Source organism: Chiloscyllium punctatum, chromosome 21 (assembly GCF_047496795.1).
Source record: "Chiloscyllium punctatum isolate Juve2018m chromosome 21, sChiPun1.3, whole genome shotgun sequence".
NCBI classification, from domain to species: Eukaryota; Metazoa; Chordata; class Chondrichthyes; order Orectolobiformes; family Hemiscylliidae; genus Chiloscyllium; species Chiloscyllium punctatum.
In genome coordinates, this window is record NC_092759.1 from 2034685 (window position 1) to 2049057 (window position 14373).

At 48.7% G+C, this 14373-nt stretch overlaps 1 non-coding gene across 1 annotated transcript; it reads right to left on the reverse strand.

Annotated features, from left to right (window-relative positions):
* Nucleotides 1–6277: 6277 nt before the first annotated feature.
* Nucleotides 6278–6360, reverse strand: trnal-cag (transfer RNA leucine (anticodon CAG)). The gene has a single exon. It is a non-coding gene; the product is annotated as a tRNA-Leu (tRNA).
* Between the last annotated feature and the right edge of the window lie 8013 nt (nt 6361–14373).

Here is a 14373-nt window from a genome sequence, read left to right on the forward strand (position 1 = left end):
AGCTGGGGCACATACAGGTGCCCTATCACTACCCCATTGGTCTAAAGGATTCAAAGGAGAGGGGATGCTTTTGAGGTGATGACTCAGCTCTGCTTCACACTGGGCTGAACAGGGAATGGATTGGTGTTGGAGCTTCCTAACTCACTCAGCGCTGCCTTCACACATCCCACGGGCTCATGTTGCTGTCCATTCTCATTTATCCAAACCCTTCAGCAAGAACCCTCCCTCTTCCTCCAGCACAGACTAAGTGGGCAGAATGGTCACTTTGATGAATGTTTTTTTACTCTGAGTTGAGGAAATTATAATCTCCTGGTTGTATTTTTTGGTGAAATTCTCCTGGTTATGGATGGTAAAGGCAGCAGCACTGGGTAACGGAGTTCTCAGTGAAGCGAGCGGCTGCAGAGAGAGAGTCTGTGTGTCGCTGCACTCTATCAGACTGTAGGGAGAATTTAGGAGAGAGTGAGGACTGCAGATGCTGGAGATCAGAGTGGAAGTGTGTGGTGCTGGAAAAGCACAACCAATCAGGCAGCATCCAAGGAACAGGAGAGTCGACATTTCGGCCATCAGCCCTTCATCAGGCACCTGAGAGTATTGAACCTCCTGATTCACTCAGACAGTGAAAGATCAGGGCGCATCCAAATGGGAGAGAGCTGTTGTTAGGGAAAGGGTGTGTCTGTTTTCAAATGGAGCACATCACCCAACGTGGGGCTTGAGCCCAATGACCCTGAGATGAAGTGTCTCATGACGCCCCCATCTCATGAACCATCACCAACCACATCCATCACGGCATCTGTGGACAGTGTTAATTTTATCACAAGGTCACACTCCAGTAGTTTATGACATTAAAATGAGCCCTCACTGTTAGGAGTGGGCTGAAGCTTTCAAATCAGCCTGTTGGGCTATGACCTGATATTGTGTGTCTTGTAACTTTGTCAACACTAATCTAACACCGGCACCTCTGCATCGTTAGTAAATAAAAAAGGCCCAGTTCTCTCTGATGGGGTGCAGTGAACACATAGTCGCTTTATTGAGAGCTCTATTAGTGCTGCCTTTATTATCGACACACTGCGGAAGGCTGGGTCGCAAAGCCAGAGTCTGCACACATTCACACTCACTCACAGACACAAACAAACAGCTGGGCCAAAAACAGAAATTGCTGGAAAAGCTCAACAGGTCTCACAGTATCAGTGGAGAGAAATTAGAGTTAACCCTTCCTCAGTTCTGAAATTTGTGAGAAAAGCACAGCAGGTCTCGTGGCCTCTTGTGGAGACCAAGCAAAATTAACTTCTCAGTTCTGAATTTTTCACCAAAATCTGCTTCTGTTTCTGATTTACAGCATCTGCAGTTCCTTCGATTTTTATTTAATTTCTGACACCACATCAGCAGGGTGTGTGTTCTAGTCCTGAAGTGTCAATTTTATTACAAGGTGACACTCCAGTCATTCATGACTTTAAAATGAGCTCGCAATGTCAGGGTGGGATTCAAACCTGCATCTCCAGGTGAGACTGTGACCTGAATGCAGTGCTGTTAACTGCTTGAGCATCCTGACACATACCAGCCATGGGCTCTACAATGCTCACAGTCCGGGCAGAATCGGTTCATAAAGGTCAGTCCACATCTCTCAAACTCTAATTCTCTCACACATTTGCCCATTGTACCAATCTGTTCCTGCCCCACTGAGCTCATATATCCCTAACCTCGCCTCCATTCTCTACCCGTTTGTCCAGTCCCTATCTAACTGCAGCGAATGCCCTCCACCATATCGACAATTTCCAGTCCCCTGGTCGTAACGGCCTCCTGTTCACCAAAATGTCCAATCCGTCTACACCTCCATTCCCCACCAGGGTAGTCTGAGATCTCTCAGCTTCTTCCTCGAGCAGACACCTGAACAATCCCCATCCAACACCCTCTCCTCCACCCGGCTGAACCTGGTCTCTCACTGAAAGATTTCTCCTTTAATTCATCTCACTTCTGCAAAGCAGTGGCTTTGGGCACCAGCATGGGTCGCACAGTTACTTCTGCCCCTTTATGGGGTATGTGGAACAAGGACCACTGGCTCCCTCCCACAATTCTGTGTTTTGGTACAGTGATGACTGTTTCTGTGCTACCTCATTCTGGTCCTTGAAAAATCTGTTCATTTTGTCTCCAATTTCATCCCCTCTATAATTTTCACATTGTCTATCTCCGACATTTCCTTTCCTATTCTTGACCTCGCTCTCTCCATTTTGGAGAATAAACGCTCCACCTCCATCCACTACACAGCCACTGATTCCCAGAGCTACCCATACCAGAGCTCATCACACTCCACGTCCTGGAAAGACTTCATCCCATTCTCCCAGTCCCTTCATGTTCCTTCACCTAGTCGCATCTGTTCGAATGATGCCACCTTCCAGCTCAGTGCTGTTGACATGGCTTGCTTCCTCCATGACTGTGCTTTCCCACCCACTGTGGTTGACAGGGCCCTCAACCACATTGTGCACATTGGCACAAATGACATAGGTAGAAATAGGGATGAAGTCCTGCAGAGTGATTGTAGAGAGCTGGGAATAAAAGAAATAAACCAGGACCTCCTTGGTGATAATCTCTGGATTACCTCCAATTCCACATGTTAGGTAGGGTAAGAACAGGAGGATATGGCAAATGAATGCATGGCAAAAGAATTGATGCAGGGGCAGGGATTCGGATTTTTTGATCTTTTCTGGGGCAGAGGTGACCTGTTCAAGAGCAACGGGTTGCATCTGAACTGGAGGGGGACCAATATCTTGGCATTCAGGTTTGTTAGTGCTGCAAGGGAGGATTCAAACTGGATTGTCAGAGGGAATTGGATCCTCAACAGCAGCAAGGCAAATGCTGGAAGGAAATACAGTAATTAGAAATAGTAGGTTGAAGAGACAGGTCAGGCTGGAACAAGACAGGAATCAAGGAATGTCTGTCAGATTAAATTGCATTTAGTTCAATGCAAGAGGGCTGACAGGTCAGGCCGATGAACTCAGGGCGTGGATCGGTTCATGGCACTGGCCATTACAAAAACATGACTAAGGCAGAGACAGCACTGGCAGGTTAATGTATCATGTTACAAGTGCTTTAGGCAGGGTAGAGGTGGTGGAAGGAGAGGAGTGGTGTTTGCATTTACGATTAAGGTGAATGTCACAGCAGTAGTCAGAGATGGAGTATGTTAAGTGTCATCCAGTGAGGTTTTGTAGGCGTAGCTAAGAATTAAGGAGAGGATGGTGACGTTATTGGCCCCCAAATAGTCAACGGGCATTAGAGGAAGAAATATGCAGGGAGACTGGGTAGACTTGCAAGAGTAATAGGTTTGTCATAGTAAGGGACTTTAATTTTCCTAACATAGCATTAAGGGTTTTGATGATACAAAGGGTTCTACACGGGATTTGGCAAAACTCAACCTACTCTTGGGAAATAGGGCAGGACAGGTGATGCAGCTGACAGTGGGGGAGCACTTTGAGACCAGTGACTGCAGTTGTATTCATTTTAAAATTGTTATGGAGAGAGGCAAAACTGGTCCAAAGGTTCGAGTTGTAAACTGGGGCAAGGCGGATTTGGATGGGATTAGACAAGGGCTTGCAGGAATTGATTGGAGGAGTTTGTTTGCAGGCAAAGGGACCTCTGGCAAGTGGGAGACCTTTTTAAGTGAGATATCCAGAGTTCAAGGTCTATATGTTCCTGTGAGGGTGAAAAGGCAAGGGTGGCAATAGTAGGGACCCCTGGATGACAAGATATATTGAGGCTTTGAACAGAAAAAAAGGACGTGTGGCTCAGATACATACAGCTAGGGTCATGGGAATCTCTGGAGGTACACCGGGTATACAGGAGTTTACAGAAGAAGAAAATCAGGAGAGCGAAAAGGGGGCATGAGATAGCCTTGGATGAGAAGATTAGGGTGATTCCAAAGTGGTACGTTCAGTATATTAAAGGAAAAAGAATAACTAGAGGGAATAGTGTCCCTCAATCACACAGCACCATAACCTGGCATCGTGTAATCAGATCTCGTGTTAGGGTTCCTGGTGACTTGAACAAAGTGCCTTTCCCATCCAGGGTATTCTGGAGGCCCTTGCTCACTCTCACTGTCCTGGGCCATACACACACACTCACAGGGGGTTTCTCACTGACGCAGCGCTGCCTTTACACACCTCCCACTGGTGCTGCTTATTCCCATTTATCCAAACCCTCAGTGAGAACCCATCCCCACCTTCCCACCTCCTCCAGCTGGAACTAATGAATACAAGAGTGAGCTCCTCTCCCAATGGGGGGAGCCAACACCTCATTTGTTGGAGGGTCGGGTTTGATGAGAGGATGGAAAAGGTCATTTGTTCAGATCTCCAGCAGCCCTGCAGAGAGATTTGATGACACAATGCCAGGTGATGGTGCTGAGTGATTGAGGGCCTTGTGGGACCATATTCTTTCTCTTGTTATTCTTTTTTTGATTAGACATATTTAAAGTACCTCTTTGGAATCACCCTAATCTTCTCAGCCAAGGCTATCTCGTGTCCACTTTTCACCCTCCTGATTTCCTTCTTCAGTAAACCCGCATCCCCTCTTTACTTCCAGCGATTCCCTTGTCCATCTCTTCCTTCCAACCTATCCGCTCCACCCTCCTCTCCGATCTCTCACCATTTACCTATATCACTCTCCGCTACCTTCCCCCACCCCCAACCCCTATAATGCACCACCCCCCTCGGCTCACAGCCTCATTCCTGGTGACGGGCTTTTGCCCAAAATGTTGCTTCACCTGCTCCTGTTGCTTCCTGACCGGCTGTGCTTTTTCCAGCACCACACTCAGGACTCTTGACCGCCAGCATCTGCAGTCCTCATTCTCTCCGACAATGGGAGAGAGCCTGGATCTCAGGGATGTGGCTCCAAGTTGGGTGACTGACGTCCTTTGAAACTGGCACCTTCTCTCCAACAGCTCTCTGTCCCCACTCTGCAACCTCCCCTGACCTCTCACTGACCCTGTCCCCAGGAATCAATTCTCAGCTTCGAATGGGGAAGTGTGAGTTTTTTTGGGCCTGTTTCCCGTAAGGAAGAAAAAGACAGAAAGCTGCACAGCTTTCCCACCCAGGATCGAAGGAGGGACTTTTTGCATGTGAGGCGAACGTGATAACCACGACACTACGGGAAACGGCTCTGGAGCACGGCTTTTGTCCCTTCACATCTAAGCCAATCTATGTAATTTCAACCCCGGAATACTTGCTGTTTCTGTGCACAGAGTTGTGCAAACTCAGACACCAAGAGTCTCTCTCTCTTTGTCTCTGTCTCTCTATCCATTTCTGTCTCTGCATCTTCCCACTCCATCTCTCTCTCTTTCTGTGTGCGTGTGTGAGAGAGAGAGCTTAACGGTTGTGACAGTGTGAATGCTGCAGGTTGTGAGAGTTTACAGTGAGTGTGTAGGAGGGAGGTGATTGCAGGTTCCCCCGTCAGCAGCAGGAGGAGGAGGAGCCTGGATGAGTTGTGTCAAATCCAAGCTGTGGGTTGTAAATAATGTCGGTTTTATTTTCCGATTCCCAGCAGCAGCACTTGGTATATTTGAAACAGAAAACATCACTGGGGAAATAGAGGGAACAAATTGACCACAACCAGGCGCAAGGTAGGAACAGCCGGCAGTGTGAGGCCCGGCTAGCTCAGTCGGTTGAGCACGTTGCTTTTTAAAGACACTGTCACTGATCTGAGTTCAATGATGGTGTGAGGGGGCGCACAGACACTCTCTCTCCGCATCCGCTCATTTTACTGAGAGATCCATTACAGAGTTCAACTGCCTTTATCATCGACACTGGGGGAGGGTGTGGGCTGTACACAGACATTGGAGGATTGTTTTTGTAGATCGTCAGGGAGCAATAATGTCAACATGATCACAGTCCAGTTAGTGGTGAATTTGAAAACAAGACGCTCATCGTCAGGAGTGGGACTCAAACCCACGCCTCCACGATAGAGTGCTACCTGAACGCAGCGCCTTAGGCGGCTTGACCACCCGGACTGACACAAATCCCACATTTTCCCCCGCCCCCCAACAAGTAAACTCAATCCACGCAGTAGCAGTTCTCTCCAATTCGGCCACACTGACACGCCCAAGCCACTGGCTCCACAAAGCGGGAGAAAGGGGTTGAGAAATTTATCAGCCAGGATTGAATGGCAGAGCAGACTCGATGGGCCGAATGGCCTAATTTCTGCTCCAGTGTCTTCCTCACAAACGGCATCTTTCACACTGCAGTTAACGGGATCACAGACCAGGCATTGGGGAATTTGAAAACAAAATACCCGTTGTCAGGAGTGGGATTCGAACCCACGCCTCCAGAGGAGACTGCGACCTGAACGCAGCGCCTTAGACCGCTCGGCCATCCTGACCTGCACGATCCACTGCCTCCTCACAGGTAAACTAGTTAAGGACCGGTTCCACCACAGAACATACCAGATGGCCTCCTTCTTTGGAGACCGCAATTTCCCTTCCCACGTGATTAAAGATGCCCTCCAACGCATCTCGTCCACATCCCGCACCACCGCCCTCAGACCCCACCCCTCCAACCGTAACAAGGACAGAACGCCCCTGGTGCTCACCTTCCACCCTACCAACCTTCACATCAACCAAATCATCCTTCGTCATTTCCGCCACCTCCAAAAAGAACCCACCACCAGGGATATATTTCCTTCCCCACCCCTTTCCGCCTTCCACAAAGACCGTTCCCTCCGTGACTACCTGGTCAGTTCCATGCCCCCCTACAACCCACCCTCCCATCCTGGCACCTTCCACTGCCACCGCAGGAACTGTAAAACCTGCACCCACACCTCCTCCCTCACCTCTATCCAAGGCCCTAAAGGAGCCTTCCACATCCATCAAAGTTTTACTTGCACATCCACTAATATCATTTATTGTATCCATTGCTCCCGATGCAGTCTCCTCTACATTGGGGAGACTGGACTCCTCCTAGAAGAGCGCTTTAGGGAACATCTCAGGGACGCCCGCACCAATCAACCACACCGCCCGGTAGCCCAACATTTCAACTCCCCCTCCCACTCTGCCCAGGACCTCCATGTCCTGGGCCTCCTTCACCGCCGCTCAGTCACCACCAGACGCCTGGAGGAAGAACGCCTCATCTTCCGGCTCGGAACACTTCAACCCCGGGGCATCAATGTGGACTTCACCAGTTTCCTCATTTCCCCTTTCCCCACCTCACTCTAGTTCCAAACTTCCAGCTCAGCACTGTCCCCATGACTTGCCCTACCTGCCTATCTTCTTTTCCACCTATCCACTCCACCCTTCCCCCCGTGACCTATCACCTTCATCCCCTCCCCCACTCACCTATTGTACTCTATGCTCCTTTCTCCCCACCCCCACCCCCCTCTCATTTATCTCTCCACCCTTCAGGCTCTCTGCCTGTATTCCTGATGAAGGGCTTTTGCCCGAAACGTCGATTTTACCGCTCCTCGGACGCTGCCTGAACTGCTGTGCTCTTCCAGCACCAATAATCCAGAATCCACGCAGTAACAGTCCACACACTTCTCTCAAATTCGGCCACACTGACACATCCACGCCACTGGCTCCACAAAGCGGGAGAAAGGGGTTGCGAAACTTATCAGCCAGGATTGAATGGCAGAGCAGATTCGATGGGCCGAATGGCCTAATTTCTGCTCCTGTGACTTCAGGTCTTTCTCGCAACCTGCAGCTTTCATACTGTCTCTCAGCATTGCCACACCGGCCAAGCTCACACACAGACACATACAGAGAGAGAGAGAGAGAGAGAGAGAGGTGCACAGTGAGAAATACAGACACAGGATGAGTGGGGAAAGAGACAAAGAGAGAGATACAGCGAGAGAAATACAGACAGAGAGAGGGAGATGCAGAGACAGAGAGGGACATAGCGAGAGAGACAGACAGAGAGAGAGGGAAATTCAGGGGGAGAAAAATATAGGAAGAGAGAGACAGGGTGTGATACAGACATCGAGACAGAGGTGGAGATACAGAGAGGCAGAGGCACAAAGAGACTCTCAGTGTCAGCGTCTGCACAGCTCTGTGCACAGAAATAGCCAATATCCTGGCGCTGCCATTGTATCTAATCACATTGAATCACAGGGCTGTCTCCGGGCAGGAATGAACATGTGACAAAAGTTGTGTGGTGGTTATCATGTTTCCCTCACATGCAAATGGTTCCCCAGTTTGATCCTGGGTGGAGACATTATGCCTTGCTTTCTGTCTTTCTCCTCCCTCAGGGAACTGCCCCAAACTCACACCCCTCACTCCTATTTTCCCTTACTGTCCTGCCACCCAGTCGTTCAATGCAGATTTCGGACTGAACAATGTGTCAAAGGAGAGTCATCGAGTCCTACCCCATAGTTAATCCATTTGCCTGCAGACTATGCGGTAATTGAGCAGGGCCAGTCCACCCGACGACTGAGGGGCTCACGCAGTCTTTGGGCTCTGCTGACACCTCAGCTAAATATATGGACATATGGTACAAACGTACAGACCTGTATATTCAAATGCTAAATTCTGATCTCTGTCTGCAAATGTTTACGTATGTATGACATGACCAACTGTTTTATGAATAAAGTATATTTTTGAAATAAAGAAAGAGACTGGAGGGAGAAAGCCTCCTGTTTCACATTTGGACCCTTTAGCCACACGCGATGTGGATTTCACTAGTTTCCTCATTTTCCCCTCCCCCCCCCCACCTTATCCCAGATCCATGCTTCTAACTCGGAACTGCCCTCCTCTCTGACTTATCACCATTGCCCCCACTTCCATCGACATATCGCACTTTCAGCTACTTTACCCCCAAACCCACACCCCCTCCCCCTCATCTCTCCACCCCCCTCGGCTCACAGCCTGCTTCCTGATGAAGGCCGTTTGCCTGAAACTTTGATTCCCCTGCTCCTCGGATGCTGCCTGACCTGCTGTGCTTTTCCAGCACCACACTCAGGAGTCTGATCTCCAGCATCTGCAGTCCTCACTCTCTCTGACAGTGAGAGAGAGCCTGGTTACTCAGGGAGGTGGCTCCAAGGCCCATGTTGGGAGACTGACGTCTTTAGAATCACACACACCTTCTCTCCAACAGCTCTCTGTCCCCACTCTGCAATCTCCCCTGACCTCTCACTGACCCTGTCCCCAGGAATCAATTTTAAGCTTCGGCTGGAGGAATGTGTGAGTTTGGGACGGTTTCCTGAAAGAAAGTTAAAACTCCGCAGGACCATGTTCCCACCCAGGATCAAACAGGGGGAACCTTCCCGCGTGTGAGGCAAACGTGATAACCACCTACACTGCGGAAACTGCACGGAAGCTAGGCGTTTGTACATGTCCGTTTCTGCCTGGGTACAGCCTGCGATTCACGGGTAATCTATCCAATTTCAGCCCCACTTTTCATCGACATATCACACTTTCAGCTACGTTCCCCCCAACCCCACTCCCCCTCCCATTTATCTCTCCACCCAGTTGGCTCACAATCCTCATTCCTGACGAAAGGCTTTTGCCTGAAACGTCGATTCTCCTGCTCCTCGGATGCTTCCTGACTTTCTGTGCCTTTCCAGCACCACAGTCTCGACTATGATCTCCAGTATCTGCAGTCCTCACTTTCTCCCAGCTTTAAACTTTGAGCACCGTTCACTTCCTCTTTGATCAACTGATTCCACATAAACTCTCTCTTTCTCTTCTCTTTCTCTTTGGTCTCTCTCTCATTTACTCCTCCCTGCCAACCTCTCTTCTATATAAAAAAAAACATCCTTTTTTTAATTCGGAGGTGCAGTGTTGGGCTGGGGTGTACAAAGTTAAAAATCATATAACACCAGGTTCTAGTCCAAGCGGTTTGATTGGAAGCATTAGCTTTCAGAGCGCTGCTCCTTCATCAGGTGGTTAGACAATAGACAATAGACAATAGGTGCAGGAGTAGGCCATTCAGCCCTTCGAGCCTGCACTGCCATTCAATATGATCATGGCTGATCATTCCCAATCAGTATCCTGTTCCAGCCTTATCTCCATAACCCTTGACTCCACTATCTTTAAGAGCTCTATCCAATTCTTTCTTAAATGAATCCAGAGACAGGGCCTCCACTGCCCTCTGGGGCAGAGCATTCCACACAGCCACCACTCTCTGAGTGAAGTAGTTTCTCCTCATCTCTGTCCTAAATGGTCTACCCCGTATTTTTAAGTTGTGTCCTCTGGTTCGGCACTCCCCCATCAACGGAAATATGTTTCCTCCTGCCAGAGTGTCCAATCCTTTCATAATCCTATACGTTTCAATCAGTTGTGGAGGACACAATTGTATGACACAGAATTTATAGCAAAAGTTTACAGTGTGATGTAACTGAAATTATACATTGAAAAATACCTTGATTATTTGTTAAATCTCTCATCTGTTAGAATGACCATGATAGTTTCACTTCTTTCATATGTAAATCACAAAGCCCTATCCAAAAGTTACATTCTCAGGTTAACTGTAACAATTGGTATCTGCCCAGATAGGATGTTGAAGGTGTTAGCCCCCTGTGTTCTGTGCCATAATGTTCAGACTGATTCTAACCTAAAAAAATGAGTTAACGAGGTTTAGATGGATTCATGCAGGTTTTGAGCTGTGCTCTTCCAGCACCACTAGTCCAGAATCTGGTTTCCAGCATCTGCAGTCATCGTTTTTACCTCGTTGATTTTAACCCTACTGCGAATCCTCTTGCAAGGATGCCTGCCTTGAAGAAGTTTTCCTCCTCTCTCTACAGGAATCTCAGGGAGTCCCTCTCCCACTGCAACATCTCTCCACGCTTCAGGCTCACTGCCTTTATTCCTGATGAAGGGCTTTTGCCCGAAACGTCGATTTCGAAGCTACTTGGATGCTGCCTGAACTGCTGTGCTTTTCCAGCACCACTAATCCAGAATCTGGTTTCCAGCATCTGCAGTCATTGTTTTTACCCCTATAATGTAACTCTGCAAGTTCAAATTCGCCCCACAAATGTATATGGGTGTATGGGTTTTTCTCTTTCTCATGCAACTCAGCCAGCATTGTCCATCTTATACGTTGCAGGCTAGGATGCCCTGAGGTATGGTACTTTGGTGAACCGAGCAGAGGCTACGGCAACGGATGAATGAGCACCACACAACAATCAACAGACAGGAGTGCACTCTCCCAGTTGGAGAACACTTCAGTGGTGCAGGACATTTGATCTCGGACCTTCGGATGACCATCCTCCAAGGTGGACTTCGGGACAGGCGGCAGTGAATAGTGGCCAAGCAGAGGCTGATAGCTAAATGCGGTACCCATAGATTAGATTCCCTACAGTGTGGAAACAGGCCCTTCAACCCAACATGTCCACACCAACCCTCCGACGAGCAACCCACCCAGACCCATTCCCCTACACCTAACACTTGGGGGGAAGTTAGCATGGCCAATTCACCTGACCTGCACATTTTTGGACTGTGGGAGGAAACCAGAGCACCCGGAGGAAACCCACGCAGACATGGGGAGAAGTGTGCAAACTCCACACAGACAGTTGCCTGAGGTGGGAATTGAACCCGTGTCTCTGGCAGTGTGAGGCAGCAATGCTAACCACTGTGCCACCGATAGCTAAAACTGGCACCCATCGGGAGGGTGTCAACCAAGACCTTGTGTTCATGTCACACTATGGATGACCACCATTGCACTATACACACACAGACACTCCTACACACACACAAACACATACACTCACCCCTACAGACAGATACACTCCCAAACTCACATGTGCACACTCTCACAGACTTAAACCCCTTTACACTCACACACATGTATACACTCTTTCTCTCACAGACACTCACAAACACCACGCCAGACACACACAAACACACACACACACAGAGACAAGCCCACACGCACATATATACATATATGTTTGTGGGGTGAATTTGTGGGCAATAAGTAATGGATCTAAATAAGGGTTAGGAATTGGCTCAGGATCAGTGCGCCTGTTCCTGAGTTGAATTGTATTGCATCAGTAAATGAATACACTCAAGATATTTCTGTTCCTGTGAGCTACTCAGTGTCCTGCCATTCATGAAATGCTCCCTCACCTTGTTTCTTCTTTCAATATCAGAGTATATAAAATTATGGGGAGCAGGGATAGGGTGGGATAGACAGGGTCCCTTTCGCCAGAGTGGAACTGTCAAATACTAGAGGGCATTGGTTTAAAGAGAAGGGCAGGACTGATTTAAAAGACATGTGAGAGGCATGGCTTTTGTCCAGAGTTTCTGGCCCAGCAGCATCAGTTCACACATGCACGCACACACACAAACACACACATACACACAGACACACAGACACACATGCACACACACAGACACAAACAGACACACACACACATAGATGCACACATACACACACACAGACAGTCACACACACACAGGCACACACAGACAGACACATACACATACACACACACAGAACTCACACACACATACAGAAACACACAGAGACACACACACAGACTCTCTCACACACACAGACACACACACACAAACACACGCAAGACACACACACAGTCACACACACAGTCACACACACAGACACACACACAGACACTCTCACACACACAGTCACACACACACGTACACACTCACACACAAACTCATAGACGCTCACACACAAACACACAGCTATCAAATGCACTCTGTCTCATCCATTTTACAACCTGTTGCTTTGTCAGAAAAGGGGGAGAAAAAATATTCTCAAACCATTAATGCACACTACCACCACGCCCACACACCATGGTCCTTAACAATTCCGCCTGGTCCATGAAATGAGGTTGAATGATTTCCCACCAGTTTTGTGAGTTAGCTCACCTCCAGCAGGATGGAAGGGAGAATTATTAGTGGTGAGGTGATGCACTGCAGGAGAGAGATGTAGAACAGTGTCAAAAGGGTAGTAGTGGGGTGGGAATTGGTGGGTTTCAAGTGAATGTCTGCATTGAGTCAGTCACCAGAAATGGAGATGGAGAGGTCCAGGAAGTGGAGGAAGGTTTCTGAGATGGTCCAGGTGAACCTGAGGTCAGGGTGGAAGGTATTGGTGAAAAGCGCAATAGGTCAGGTGGCATCCGAGGAGAAGGGGAGTCAACATTTCAAGCATAAGCTCTTCATCAGGAATGTAGTGGCCCATGTGGGCTGAGAGACAAATGGTCGAGGGAGTGGAGCTTGGGGTGGGGGAGGTAGCTGAGAGTGTGAAAGGTAGATGAAAGTAGAAAGTGATGGTGATAGGTCAGAACAGTGTGTGGAGCAGATAGGTGGGAAGGAAGATGGACAGGTAGGACAGTACAAGAGGGTGGTGCTGAATTAGAGGGTTGGATTGGGATAAGATAGGAGGGAGGGAAGATTAGAAAACTGTTGAAATTGACATTGATTGTGTGTGGTTAGAGTATCCCAAGGCAGAAGATGAAGCATTCTTCCTGCAGTTCTTGGGTGACTAGGATTTGGCAGTGGAGAAGGCCCAGGACTTGCATGTCCTTGGCGGAGTGGGAGGGTAGTTGAAGTGGTTGGCCACAGGTAGGCACAGTTGATTAGTGTGTGTGTCCCGTAGATGTTCTCTGGAACATTCCACAAGTTGACAATCTGTCACCCAATGTAGAGGAGCCCACATCGAGAGCAATGGACACAGCAGGTGAGGTATTTGGTTCTGCAGGAAAATCTATTACAGATGTGGAAGGATCCTTACAGCCCTTGGATGGAAACGAGTGGGGAGGTGTAGGTGCAGATTTTACACCTCTTGAGGTGGCAAGGGAAGGTGCCAGGACTGGTGGGTGGGTTGGTGGGCTGCGTAGAACTAATGAGGAAATTAATGCTTGGTGCAGAATGGTGAAAAAGGTGAAGAGGGAACTATATCTCTGGCGGTGGAGTCTGACTGTAGGTGACGGAAATGGTGGAGGATGATGCATTGTATCCAGAGATTGGTGAGGTGGAAAGTGAGCACAAGGGGGTTTCTATCCTTGTTGCTGTTGGAGAGGTGGGGTTCAAGGGCAGAGGTGCGGGAAGTGGAGGAGTTCTCCTGGAGGGCATTGTTGACATTCTGGGAGGGAAAATTATGGTCCTTGAAGTAGGAGGTCATCTGGAATGTTCTGGAGTGGAATTGATTCTTCTGGGAGCAGATGCGGTGGAGGCAGAGAAATTGCGACTGATGGGTTACCCTTTTACAGGAGACGGGGTGGGAGTTGGTGGGTTTGAAGTGAATGCCCACTTTGAGTCAGTCACAGGATATGGAGATGGAGAGGTCCAGGAAGTGGAGGAAGGTATCTGAGATCGGTGTATTTGGAAGCAAAAGCTTTTGATACAGACAGACTCTCACCTCACACTTTTGGAAATAGAAACAGAGGGTTGAGCTACTGCAGGCATTTGTGGATTGCCCGTGTAGTGTGTTTGAC